The sequence below is a fragment of the Monomorium pharaonis genome, chromosome 1 (assembly GCF_013373865.1).
Source record: "Monomorium pharaonis isolate MP-MQ-018 chromosome 1, ASM1337386v2, whole genome shotgun sequence".
In the NCBI taxonomy this organism is placed as follows: domain Eukaryota; kingdom Metazoa; phylum Arthropoda; class Insecta; order Hymenoptera; family Formicidae; genus Monomorium; species Monomorium pharaonis.
The window spans coordinates 3650849-3663414 of NC_050467.1; the positions used below are offsets into that span (position 1 = coordinate 3650849).

Sequence of the window (12566 nt, forward strand, 5' to 3'; positions counted from 1 at the left end):
AATTACGGCGCCACACGCGGTCGATATGGCAACGTGGCACACTTGCGAGCATTAATGTTAATGCTGCCGCATCATTATCATAATTAGTATTCGTAAATTAAGCACATAGAAGACGCGACCGTTAAATCTCGTCTTATTTTCAGAATATGGCGGCTTAATGCTTCGTCGGAATTTCTCTCGCACTTAACGATGCCTTGCGAATTTACGATCGCCGAATAGCTTTTTCGTCGTCAGAATGATTCCGGTGCGTAAACCTGGCGAGAGAGAAAGATACCAAAAAACGCCGTTGTCAAAAATAACGAAAAAAATCGTTCCAAATGGTGGTCCATCGCGACACCGGACACTCGCGATAATTCGCAATCGTCGGGGCGTTCCGGGTTTTAACGACTGCCGCCGATGCAAACGAATGATCGATTGTTGTTGTCTACGGAACTCCCACGTGAAACCGCGCCGCGCCGGTGGAAAACATAACTATATTTATGTAACACACAACTCGACGCTCGCGTGATAATGAAGCAGGAAGCGGTTTAGGGAGACGCGTGGGCAACTCGTCGGATCGAGCCGCGCGCTCCAGGCGAAGTGTTATTCCGGGATGAAATTCGCGAGCGACGGCCTTTCGACGAGTGCCCCTCGAGGTGACATCGAGATTTCAGCGAGTGGCACTTAAGAATCGAAGCCCCGGACTACAGCCGGATTACAGCCGGACACGACAAAACGAGAAGAGAGTACGGGAGAATCGCGCATCATTAGATATTAGTCACGGCGTATACCAACCAACGTCGACGGACGGCCCCGAGGACCCCGTGAGATGCGCCGATAGAAAGACACGATACGGCCAATCCGGGCGATTTGTCAGCTCGACGCACCGGCAAGTCCTATTTCCTTAATCCGGCGCGGCGGACGCGATCGGCTCTCGCGTGATTTGGCGGACGGGGATCAGCCCGACGCGAACACGCATACATTAACTACTACTCGCTCGGTGATTTTTTTATAAAGGAAAAGCCGATACGCGGCGCGGAAGGAGATAATCGATATATTGGGCAACGGAAATATTTATTCGGCGCCGCGATGTTCCCGGTGAGACACACGCAGGCGATCCATATATAGACCCCTCGCATTCGCGGAGATCGCGATAAACATAAAAATCTAGCGTTTTATTGCGACAGGACAAATGAGATATATCGCCGTCATCTGTCGAAATTAGTAGGCGACGTAAACGTCTCTATGAATATTCAACGTGTCGCAATAATTTTCGGAAACGCCGGACGTGCCACATATAGGGCCCCCGTTTCGACGGGGAGGGAAAGAAATCCGTCCCCCACGGAGTATCGCTGGTCACGCGTGGCCCTCTGCCCGCGGGGCCAATGGGACCAACCGTAAGTACGTGGGCGAAACACAGAGAGACGTTATTTCGGCAACCATCGGACCCCGATTCCTCGCGTGGGCGATCCGTTCAGGAACAACCGAGCGCGATTCCGAAACTGACTTTCCGACTTACAAAACACACGTCGGTGGGCGAAGTTGGGACCAATCGCGCTTCCAGACGCGAGGAGAGAGCAGACGGGGAGGGACGGAAGAGTCCGTGTGACGTATATTTTGCCAACGTATCCGCGTATTCGGAGTCCTGCTTCAAAATACTGCGTTATCATGGATCACGATCGTTTTCGGTTGCATCGAGTGTTTTTCTTCTTTGTTAAGGATAGCCAGATTGAAATCCGTGAAGCAGCAGCTGCCTGTGAATAATGAATCATTTCTAATCCCAACGATTTGTCTACCATGTGACTATTTTTCTTTAGTGATGAAATATAGAAACGTAAAACCAATTATTTTATTAAGTGGAAGAAAAATAATAACTTAAAAATTGAGACAAAAATTATTAGAAGAATTAAGAACATAGATATGAAAAAAGTAGACCATAATCTAATTCATCATTAACAAATTAGCATACAAAGTTAGTACTTTTTATTATCATGTATTTAATTGTCTTACAAATATCATTACTAATTGTTTTATTTTTCGTATTGGATTTATTGTTTTAATAATTTTCTCTATTTTTATATGATTTGATTTTTTCTTTAGTTACAATGGCGATTGTATCTCTGCTCGCGGCAGGATACTGAATACAGAAGCGAAGCGTATTCATCATTTAAATACCCGTTCTCATCACTCGTGCAACAACACGCTTAACCTCTCCATCGACAAATCGTGCGTATCGCTGACACGTAAAACCGGATAAATAACGCGACTTTTTCATTGACTTTCCGCCAAGGGCTCACTATTGACGCGTGCACAGGATAAGAGTCGCCACTTAAGTCTCCTGCAATGGAAGGGTTATTATATTAACTCTTAGCGGATTTTTCATGACGTTGCAACGCATAATTTACTTAGTACTCGATTAAATACGGTTCTCATCCTCGAAAATTTAAAATGATAGATAACAATATAAACACAATATAATAAGATACATTACCTATAATCTTATATAATGCATATATTACGTAATATTTTCATGCATTAAATGTTCATAATCAAAATTCTACCGAGCAACACGTACGAAACTTGGCCAGGCAACGCATTAAGATATCAGAATTTTGCAGTATTCTGCTTATTAGAGCTTTACTTCGAATAATTTCGAGGTCAAGCTTGGTGCTTTCGCTCAAACAGCTGTCCGTTTAAGATTCCATCCGGCTTCTACGGAAATTTCGACTTCCTCGAGGGGGTACTTGATCATCACGGCCGCGATCAGGCAATCGTGTCACGTGCCGTGTACTCCCCGCTTATCGTGTACCTTTTTCACTGGGCGACGAATAATTACGCCGTGACCGACGTCGCGCTCGCGCGATGAATTGCCACGGACGCTCGACGACACTCGTATTTACGGGCTCCGTTTACGAGCCGCTTTTAAAGCACCTGAGGCTTTTGCTTCCGGTTAAAAACTCTAGTAAGAGGTACTATTTATACGACCATTAGCGTACAATCTCCGTCTACGTTTCTATAAATACGCGGCATCGCGTGGTGCAGTAGACTCGTTTCGTCATCACTCGTCGGCGCGCGGCGACTCTCGTAAAATCCTCCTGACAGTAAAACCTGGCTCTCGTCTCGACAGCGTCTTCCTATCCCGCTCACCGCCGCGCCGCGCCGCACCGTGTCGTCGCGGGAAAGTCCATAACACCGCGAACGACTTAAAATTCCACCGGCACGTTTTTAATTCCGTTATTCCGCGCTAATCAAGCGAAGTTGAAGACGGAGATCATAATGAAACCGTAAAGAACGAAGAAAAGTTAAAAGTAATCTTTGGATAAGCAAATCTCAATCAGAGATGTTCTTCATATAGGTAAATGTTAAGGGAACGAGCATGGATAACGAGAGATTTAACATTTTCTCCATCGAGATAAAAAAGAAACGCGGGGAAAGACAAGAATACGCTTGCAGATTGGTTCTGGATTATTCAAAATTGATTCATATTCACTATTTGTTTAAATTCAAACAAAAGAAAGTTTTTATCGCTTTTCTAGGACAGAAGAAAAAATTGAACCCTTGCGTTTAAAGCTGAAACATTACTAAATGAATTTACAGTGACGTTTTAGCACAAAATGCATTGTTGAAAATATATACGAAGAAATTTATTGTATATATTCCGAGTAGTGTTAATCATTTCCATAATGCATCGTTCTCCTGCGTACCGATCATCTGCCGAAGTCGTTTCTCGCGTGCGAGTGGTTAAGGGCTCGTGCCCGACCGGTTTCCCTTTAACTCGCCTCTTCCACGAAAACTTCCGCGGGATCATTAGTTCCGCGGTTGGTCGCGTCACGCACGAAACTATAAAAGAATTATTTCGGAGCGGATCGCGCTCGCACGGCGCCGTCAATCGCGGTTTACAGCCGGCCGGGGTCCGGTTTCGCGTGTTGTACGCGCGGCGCGACGTTAATCGTCGCGGCACATCTCTCTCGTCGCACTAATATCTAGCGTATCTTATCTAGCAGTTGTACCTCTACGTATCTCGTATACCGTTACTCTTTTGCAGTTAACGCTGTTAACGCCCACGCGTCGTCGCGTCATCGCGTCTCCCTTGGCTTTTTTTCGCGTATTGGCGATCATGGCTGCTGTTCGCCAGCATGATATTTTATCTGTAGAAAGTATTTCTCTTTCCCTCGTGATTATTTGTTAGGGAAAAGTAAAAATGGAAACTCGTATTTATTCTTTTTTAAGAAATAATCTATTCGTTATTCTTACATCTATCTCTTTTTGAATTCAATATTGAATAACAAGAATCTTACGAGCTAGTATTGTATGTATTGAATGTTGCGAAATGAAAGAGGACTTGAAATATGAAATTGAAATACAAAACATTTCAAGACGCCAATTAGTTTGATAAAAAAAAAAAACTGTTATAACGTATATGCACCGACATACAATGCAGCCTCATTACATATTTTTTATCTTTAATGATTGTAAACTTAATAGCTCGTATCAATGAATAATAGCATCGTTATCGATTTGAACGTCTCGATTGTCGATACTCCATCTCTCTCTTTCTCGTTCTCTCTGCGTTGAAAGTGTCAAGACCTGTACAATTGATCCGCCTATTTGCCATACAAATGGCCCGAATAAAAATCGGCGACTGTTAAAGCACACCGCGGCGCGGCCACGGCTCGTTATCAATCGTGCGCGGTAGACCATGCGAGCTGACTCGGGGCACGCGCCTGCCAGGGTCGTAGGCCGCCCTACCTCCTCATCTCTCGGGTCTTGTGCCCCTCATTTTCCTGCGCCTCGCCGAGTAACATTCGCGAAAGAGAGAGAGAGAGAGAGAGAGAGAGAGAGAGAGAGAAAGAACGAGAGGGAGAGAGATCGAGGGAGGTGACCCCACTTCCATTCGGGCCCGTGGACTCAGTCCTCCCACTCGGCGCTTCTACCCCCTTCCTCGCAACGCTCTCCCGTTCCCTCTCTCGCAAACAACCTCCACCACTCTGACCTACGGCGATCAACGGCGATCCCCCTTGGCCCGCCTATGCGCCGCTACGCTCCCTTTGCGCGGGATGCAACGGCAGGCCGACTGCATTCGCGCGGGGCCTCTCTTTCTCTCTCGCTCTCCTCCTCGCTCACCCTTGTTTGTTCGCTTCCTCACCCTCTTTTTGCGCTTTTTCTCTCACTCCGTCTAATTTTCTTCTCATTGTCTTGGTTGCATCTCTTCTCTCCTTGCCCCCCTTTTTCGTTCTCTGTTGCCCCCCCCTTCTTCCCTTTCTCTCTTTATCTCTCTCTCTCTCTCTCTCTCTCTCTCTCTCTCTCTCTCTCTCTCTCTCTCTCTCTCTCTCTCTCTCTCTTTCTCTCTTTCTCTTCCTCTTCCAATACCCGTGCGATGCGGCCCACACGCGCGAGTCCCGCGTGAGCGAGAACACAACACACATGGCCGGTCGGCCACTCTTACTCGCGGAGTGTGCGGTCCTACCTCCTGCAGGGGACCGTGTCACGTGGCCCCCAGGCCGCAACGGCACGCAGCGCGCAGCACGGGCTGTGCTCTCTCGTGAGCCGCGCACACGACACCAGTCAGAGACGAACCGAGAGACCGAACCGACAGATCGTATTCTCTCTCCCAGGAAGCGCGTGCAGTGCTTTTCTCCCTCCCTCTCTCTTTCTCCGATTCTTTCTCTCCCTTTCTCTCTCTCTCTCTCCTTCCTCTTCTATTTCTCCTTTGCGTACTCTCCCTGTACTACAATTCTCTTCTCTCTTCCTCCCTTTCCGCTCCCCTGTTTTTCGATCCGCGCGCGACACATCACGGCCTGGGACCACTCACGTGCGCCCCCGCTGTTGTCCGACCATCTGACGTTTCCGCGGCCACGTGCCAATTCCCCAAGTTTGTTGTGTGTTTACTGAGCGAGCCGCCGTGAGGCCCGGCGTCGTAGACCGAGGTGGGATCGTCGGAGCATTTTGGGATATTTTGTGTGACACCCCCCCGGCGCAGGTGAACACTCCTCCGACGACAAAGGATCGCGAAACATTCGTGAGAAGTGCAACCGCGCCAATTTCATCTCTCGGCATCATGCCGAGATGGGAACCGGCGGCGGTAGTGTGAATCGTCTGTGCCGATGTTACGGTGCGTCGTCGTTGTGGCATGTGCAATCGGTGTTGTGTGTACGACGGCGTATTGTCACGGGGACGGTGCAGCGGAGACCGCAGCTGGGCTCTCTCTCGTTGGGACGACCGACGACGCTCCGGCGACCGGCCTTCACGGATGAAAATGAATGGTGCGCATTCTGCTCCGTTCCGCGAGCGACCGATCGACCGCGGGATCGATCGTCGCCGGCCTCTGTGAACGCGTTCGCGCTCGTACGTTAACGCGTTAAATGTCCCTCCCGAGTGGTACTTGATGAAGATCGACGATCGCCGATGACGGCATTGAGATCCGCCGCGGCATTCCGGATTGTTGTGCGACAGTCGTCGATACATTCGATTACAATTAAAAACCTCGTTTAACGCAGACGGATATTAATCTTGTGTATTCCTCTTGAATCGAGAGATTAATAGAATTATTTATAGTCGCTAACGAAGATGCTCTGTCGACTATTACGTTATAGTCTCGTTATGAATGGAAAAAAAAAAAGAAATTGGCGTCTAGCAGATCGCGAGGCGCAAATCGAAAATATTATAGACCTGCCAAGATCGTGACGGCTTAATTTGGTTTTTGTCAAGATGACAGCGGTGGCAACGTGCCGTCGGACGTGTCGCGCACGTCCCATGTGTGCTAATTGTATCCGAACGGGTGACGGCGGCAGCGGCCTCCCTCGTAGAATCGGAAGGCAATTCTCCCGTGGGGGAAATCGATTTCGGTTCGTGATAAGCTATTGTCGCAGCAGCGCGTAATAAAAGAGCGCGGAAACCCAATAACGCCGAGGACGCGGCCGCGCTTTAAAAGCCGGCCAAACACTTTTACGGCGGTCGCGTCTCGGGCCGCGTAGCGCTGGCCCGAAAGGTGCCGGCAATAAAAAGCGCGTGTTAAAGCTTTAACCTCGCACGTCCGCGTTCGAGGGACTCGTTAAGGAGACGCGAAGCGTAAACTCCTTCCCACCTCGACGGTCAACCCGGGCCCAGATAAAATCCGGACCCGCGCGGCGCAGACGCCCGGATTCGCGTCCCCGCGAACCAACGTCGAACGGACCTAATGGGCCGCGATAATTACACGGTGTTCACGTCGAAGCGCGACGTTTTCAACGACGTTTTTTTTCTCTTTTTTTTATCCCTCCCTCCTCCGTTTCTCTCTCTCTCTCTCTCTCTCTCTCTCTCTCTCTCTCTCTCTCTCTCTCTCTCTCTCTCTCTCTCTTCCCGGGCGTCGCATTCTGGCTGAAAACATGGCGCGCACACTTAATGAAGCGATTCCTATCGGCACCGGTCAAATCTGATAATTAAATCAAGCGCCGGGCTGCGACGGCGGCGTCGGATATTAATTGAATCGCGATCCCTCGGATTCGATCTACCTACCTCGTTTCGCAAGCACGTCCGGCAGACCGGCGGGGCTGGTTCGCGATGGCTCATGACGATCCCGGTGCGCGTTTCTCCGCTCCGCGAGATCGCACCGCCGATTGCGGTCGATTTGGTCACTCGCTCGTACCTTCGCTCCGTACCGCGATATGCTCTCCGGCCCTTCAACAAGCGGCCCCCGTCTTTCGATCTTGCGCCGGGGCGTATTAACAGCGTCTCCCGCTCGGATAATGGACAGATTCAATAGTCTCCATGACCGTCTGTTCTCCTGTTCGGTAAATTAATAGTCGCGATATGATCGTCGTTGCCAGTCGTCGTATTCGGGATTGTCAGTCATTCGCGAAAGCGGGAGTATCGGGGAAAGCGAGGAACGTAACGCGCCATTAAGATAAAAAAATTTTTGTTTTTTTTTTTTCCATTGGGTTAAACGAACCGTCGTGGACTAGAGGATTCCCTGGATTCCGTTGGTACGTTGCATAAAAGTCGTAACGTCGTGCGATTATTCTCGATATCATTTCCTGAACATTTTCCCGAATGAAATCGACTGGAAGTCGCCGTCGTCGACGTTTTATTTCGTCGTTCGCCGCAGATGTTGATTGGATCGTTACGGGATATTTATTAGAACGTTAGGAGCTCGCTAATGCCACGCTCGGACTTCGCCACTAACGTTACCCGTAACGTAGCTCGAGTGAATTTAATTACTCGCGCGCCCATGTCCGACGACACGTCTGATGTTTCGACGACATTCCTCGCCGCGTCATTAGTCAGCAGACAGACTAAGGCAGTAAGAGATAAACCAAACTCTTTGAATCCGCGTTATTTAACACCGTGTGTCTTGCTTAATGCTTACCGATCGCTCAAAGAAAACTTCTTTTCGGTAACGATGATGATGACGATTCGCTTTAAATGCCGTGCTTGTTAATAAAAATCAGAAGAATTACGTTTAAATAATTAATTTGATAATAGATTCGATTAGATTTTAATTTTATAATTATAGCAGTATTGAAAATTGAAATTATTTTACACGTTTGCAAAGATATTTGTTACTCTCTGTGAAGAACATTAAGGTAAATATTAACGTGCATAATAGAGGTGTGCGAACTGTTTGAATTCAAGTCGAATCAAGCAAGATTTTGGTCAGAAGAAATAGAACTTCCTACGGTCGTTTTTCGTCTTCGCGAGAAGTGCAGTATTGCGCAAACTCTACGATCGTCGGTTTAAAAATAAGAAAAAAAAGCACGACATACGCTGCGTGAAACAAATTGAGCTAATTCCCGTAGCGGCGATGTCTCGTAATTAATTCGGAGCGTTACGTCGGAAAATCCTCGAGCGTATTAATCGCCAATTAACGTCCCGTCGTAAAAAGTTATTACGGCCATGGCTGCGCGGCATCGATATAAAGTCCGACGTCAACGTCGACAGTTAAAGTATCACAAATCGTGATTCGGCTTCGCCGGGCCCCCGCGTCTCTCGCCTCGCGCGAATAAATTCGTACGAGAGGGGCCGTATAGTGAAAGATCATGAAGATCGGCGCGGCGAGATAAGAATCGACGGTACTCCGGGGGCTGATGGGTCCGTGACGACGAAAAGACTCTTTGGAAATGCGTGTCGAGGCCGCCGCCTCGTGGGAGGGGCCCCCGACTATTTCTCTCGCCGGCGCAGGGGGTCCGTTCCCTGATTTCTCTTTCGCAACCCTCTTCATGGGGCCGTAACCAACATACCAACGGCCGCTTGTTTATCGGAAAGCTCTCGAGAGTCGTCATACAATAAAAACGTCCCGTAAATTAGCGCCCGGTGACTGTCACGTCGCGTCGCTTGAGAGCCGCCTTCGTCTTGCGGTTGAAATTAATGCGCGCGAATAACACTAAAGATATTGACGATTTAATACTATTATCTCGCGCGGTCTGACGTATCTTCTTAATTTAGATTGACAATAACCGTTTGAAAGTTGGAAAATTTTATTACAATCGGGCTTCGCACTTGCTTGTTTTTTTTTATTTTTTATTTTTTTAATACTTGAATATTTCTTTATCATTAATTTGCTTTCTTACGGTCTTATTTATTTTAGCTTATTTAAATTGAGTCATATCTTTCTTTTTGATTTAGATTTGCAATAACCGTTTATAAAAGTTAACAAATTTCATTACAATCGTGTTTCATTTATATCATTAATTTAATTCTTTATTCATTTTCAGAGTTTATATTTTTGCTTATTTTCCTTGAATATCATAATACTTGGATTATTCACTGAGAGAAATGTTTTCGTTAAATTAACAAAACGGAAGCTACTGTAGCAAATGATTTGCTGTGGAACAGCAAATAACTATGTTGTGAAAACAAATGATTTGTTACATTTGATTTGCTGTTATAGCCATTGAACTCTAAGTGAACAAATGCGATTTGTATCTCAGACAACATGTTTCTTAAAACAACAAATGATGAGAAATTTTGATTTACAATGATAATTGTTTTCTTTAAGCTATCCTTCCTTTTATTTTGGCAACAAAAAGCTTTTTCTCAGTGTTGTTTTCATTAATCGCGCTTACATTAGCTTTTACCTCATTTATCACAAAGGGAAAGGGTCTTTTTCCATTACTCTGAAGCTAGAAAACATAAGGAAACGATATATTCGTCCCAGGGTTCGTTTTTTTTCCCTCGCTAGATATTTCAGTTAAATATCTGACGACGACGTAAAAATGAAAAATAATGCGCGAAAAATAAGAACGCGCGGGGTTAAACGAGGTTTGCGACGGCAAGGTACGCGCCTCATCTAGATCTGCCACGTTAATTTCGTAACTTGATACGTCATTAGAGTAACAAATTGCGCTATTAACCTGGCCACGGTTAATTAGGCGAGGCGTTATAAATGGCAGAAAAGCTCCGCGAATTAATCAATGCTCGATCGGGAGGCCTGATCGCGCATTGCTTCTTCCGCCCCATCGTACATTCATCTTCCTCCTCCATCCGTGTGCCTTTATCCGCCCTTTAATAACTATAAGCGCAATAAGTAGATTGAAAATGGAGATGAAATAATTTTGTGGACCGACCCGGGAGTGTAACATTAACGAACGGCCGGCGGCAGCGGGCGCATTATGATAGTAATTACGCTAATTGCACGGCACGTAACCACTTGGCTAAGGTAAAGATAGTCCGATAAACTTGATTATAATGACATAATTTCGCCATAGAACGAGCTAATTCGAGGACATTATCGTGAGTCTGGCAGCTGGACGCGCGAGAAAATTCGTTCCGACAACATCTCGCGAAAGTGGAAACGATTTGTATCTTAAAACAAATCGAAAAAATTGTCCGTTTCAGCCAATCTTCTTTAAACGTCAAGCAGTTTTTTTTTTTTTTTTTTTTTTTTTTTTTTTAAATTACAACCGAGCGTTTTTCTTTTTGTAGGAAACGTTACATGTCGATTCCACGTGCGGATGACCCCGAGTATTAAATCTTTTTCATTTTTTACAGCGGTCATCCGAATTAATTGTATAAACGATACCGTAATTAAGAAGAATTTTACATAATGGTCGAATAGCATGGGGGTAACGGTGTACAGAGGAATACATAACGCGTGGGCGGTTATTTAGTGTGTGGACAGTGCGGAGCCGTCTTTAATAATTTCGGCGTTAATTAAATGCCGATGCGTGGGTGCCAGGCGGACCAGTACGCCGGAGGATCCGACTTCGTTTTGTCAACTTTCACTGGCGGTCCTCCACCGCCGGTCTTCCTCCTCCGGTGCGCGACTGTCTTTACGACCTCCTCCGTTACGCTAGTCGTTAAACGACGACGCGACCGGCCGTCGTGCGCATCCAGTGGCAAATTAAATTTCACCTCGCGCGCATTCAATATCGCGCGTTAATCGCTTAATAATTCCTCGCGCAACCCGATATCAATTTGTTTGCCCCGGGAATTACATTGAAAGTTCGATATTCGCCGGTGGATTACACGACATTACGATTCGCGCGGTTTGCCGATCGATCGATCGATATATAAAACGGTGGCCGGACCTTCACGGCGGAGATTTCACTTATATCGGGCGAGACGTATCGCAATGTGTTTAAAACCGGCAAACGAACGAGCGTCGCGCGGCCGGGCAGAAATATTCAAAAACTTATTCACCGGCGGTGAAATATTTTTTGTCTCGCTTTCACCTCTCTTGATTTTTCTCAATGAGGAGCCGCGCTGCTTGGCCTCTCACGTTTTCGAAAGTTACGCGGCGCTCGCCCGGTCCGCCGCCGCTCGGCTCTTTTCACGTATGCCGGTAATTTTACCGTAATTTACGGCGGCGGAGTGAATCCTCGCCCACGCGCCGAGCAGGGAGAGAACACGGGAACGGGTCCGCGGCGCGGCCCCGTCGCCTCGATTCTATTAATTTGATACGATTAGGCCGTACGACTGCCCACGATTCTTCACGCTAATTGCCCCGAGGGAGGTCTCTACCCCGATGAGGAGCGGTAGGGGGTTATCGGGAGAATTAATTAAATTGAATCAGACTTAATTAGCCGTGGCCGCTCGTGATTCCTCGAGGCGCGAGGAGGTTCGCCTAGGGACGCAGTAAAATGACAAACGGGACGAAAAGTTCGACGATGAATTGAATATTTGCCGCGCCTGGCATTAATCCTCCTGCGCGCTTAATTGGGAAAGACGAACGATAATGTGCATGTAATAAACTGTGGAAATTTTGCTAAAAAAAAAAATACAGACTTGAATTCCATTAGGACGAGACTCTTCTTTTAAAATCGACGCAGTCGATCTTATAAGTAAAGGATTGCAAAGGATAGAACTACATCACGAAAAAAGTTGTTAATTTGACAAAATTTTTTAATTTCATTAAATTCCTTTTCTATTTGAAATTCAAGTATTTAAGTTGAATACATAAAATACTTGAACTTCAAATATTCATTCATCACATTTAATTGGAATATGTATATAAATATTTTAATTGAAGAATCAAGTTGAAAAATTTAGTAAAATTTACTTCCTTTTCTTAAAAAATGTAGACTTGAATTCTAAAGCGGATAAAAATATTTTTTAAAGTTAATCACTCTTATAAATCATCCGATTAAAGCAAAATGTAAAGAACTAATCGA

General features: G+C 46.3%; 1 protein-coding gene across 1 annotated transcript in view; it reads left to right on the forward strand.

The window, feature by feature from the left end:
• The window catches only part of LOC118644798, a 160945-nt gene that overhangs the window by 147206 nt on the left and 1173 nt on the right, over window positions 1–12566 (forward strand). The gene's annotated exons all lie outside the window — the stretch shown is intronic.